Below are 2178 nucleotides of genomic sequence, written 5' to 3'. Positions count from 1 at the left end.
ATGTGGAGCTGGAGAATTGGCTGTGATTAATAAGAGATCAGAAATACTATTGTAAAACCTTTACTGGGAAAATTGATGCTAGCCAGCGGGAGCTAAGAAGTTAGTGGTTCCCTAGGAGTCGGCACACAGAAGCTGTGTTCCAGAGGTGGCCAAGGTTGTCCCTCGTGCTGGCAGCTGAATTTGATAGTTTAAGGCTCACCCAGGTGGTACTGTTTCCCCCCCCCCCCACCCCAGACAAAGTTTCTCTTTGTAACAGTACTGGCTGTCCTGGAAATTTCTTTGTAGACCAGGCTGGCCTTGAAATTACTGAGATCTACCTTCCTCTGCCTCCCAAGTGCTGGGATTAAAGGCGTTCACTACCACTGTTGGGCTGGTAGTAATGGTTTCGAAGGTAGAAAGGAGTCTGGAGAGCAGCTGAAGCTTGGTACTGTGAGAGGCCAGGATAGACCACCGGTGAAGGAACAGCCTCAGTAGCAGATGAAACTCCAGGACTGAAAGGGTAAGGTGAGGCTTGGCACCACGAAGAAAGCCTATTAGAGGCTGTTGGTGAACGTGCAGCCCAGTTGCAACAGAGAACCCAGTGTTTTGGAGATGCCAGTACCATGGGAGGACCACCAAGAACAGCAGCAGTGGTGGAGTGGAGCCAGCTGGAGCCTGGAAGACGAGCTGTGTGTGCTGCAGACAGCGGAGCCGGAGAAGCCAGCCAAGCTCTGAGGAAGCCCAGAAGACAGTGAGTTATTTACAGATAGAGTTTGGCTTGGCTTTGTTCAGCTTGTGACTCTGCCCTGATTCTTCCCTCTTGAAGTATGAAAGCATTTCATTTATTTTTGTAGGAACCCACAGTTGGATTTTAAATGAGACTGGACATTTATTAATTTTTTTACATCATATTGTCATTGATCATTTGGGAATTTCACATCATGAACCCTGGTCACGCTCACTCCTCAGTTCTTCTAGTTCTACCCTCCAACCCCTGTGAGTCCTCAAAAAAAGAAACAAACAAATGAGCAAACAAACAAAACACAAGTCTAATCTGTGTTGCCCACATCCTCACTGCAGCGTGGCCAAACTCCCAGGGGCCAGCTCCCTAAAGAACACCGAGTCTGTCCGCCCACACCCCTCGCAGAAGCCATCTCTGCGGATAGCTACACTTCAATCCTTATCATGAGTTTTAAGAGTTCTTTTTGATGGCTTTTTGTCTGGGCTGTTATTTGGGGAGTGTAGGGTAGGGTGGGGAGTGGGGCTAGGAATTGTCACAGAAACCTTCTATGTTTCTCTTTCTCAACTGTGAGTCTTCAGTAGCTTCCTTGCCCTTCACAGTCAGTGGCAACACGGATCGTGAACTTCACGTGGTCTGCCGAGTCAGCAAGTGCCGTGGACCTCAGCATGGAGACTGAGCATTTTAAAGAGAGTGAATTTTTAAATGTTTGAACTCTTAAGGAGAGATGAGGCCCTGAGCCTCCCTGGTGGCTGGCAGGATTCAGTTCCTGTGGTTAGGACTGAGGTCTCAGTTGTCACTGGTTGTAGTCTGTGTGGCCTCTGTTCTTACCTCCTTGCTGCATGCGCTTCTCAGCAGGGCTGCTTGCTTCTTGAGGCTCACAAAGGAGAGAGAATCCCTGAAAGCAGGGTGGCCAATCCTGTGTGATGTGATCCCAGTGGCATTGGCCATTTGATCTATTATAAGTGAATCATTGGTTCTGCTCAAGGCTTCTTGACAGTGGCCTGCCGTCTCTGCGTAATGAGGGTCCTTTATTAACTTTTGCGACAAGACCTCATGTAGCCCAGGCTGATCCCAGAATTGGCTGTGCAGCCAAGAATGGCCTGGAACGTCTGATCTCCTGGCTACTGGGATTACAAGTGTACACTGCCATATGTGGTTTGTATGCTGCTGGGATTGAACCCAGGGTTTCGTCTATGCCAGGCAAGCCCTCTACCAGCTGACATACCTAGCCCACAGAAGGCTCATGGATAGATATGTTCTTCAGAAGATCCTGAGAGATAAGGGGTGCTCAAGCCTGTTTGCCTGCTCCCTCCTCCCAGCACTAAGCCCTGGCTCCCTTCCCAGAAGAGCAAACAAGGCTTGGGGCAAGCCTGGTGTACTCCCTGCCCTGGCCCTCACACTGGTATCACAGGGCAAAAGGTTATTTCTGGTTGGGTGCCTTCCAGATGTATCGTGCT

This window comes from Arvicola amphibius, chromosome 8 (genome assembly GCF_903992535.2).
Source record: "Arvicola amphibius chromosome 8, mArvAmp1.2, whole genome shotgun sequence".
NCBI lineage: Eukaryota > Metazoa > Chordata > Mammalia > Rodentia > Cricetidae > Arvicola > Arvicola amphibius.
The sequence above is the reverse complement of the archived record's forward strand: the minus strand, read 5'-3'. Positions refer to the sequence as shown.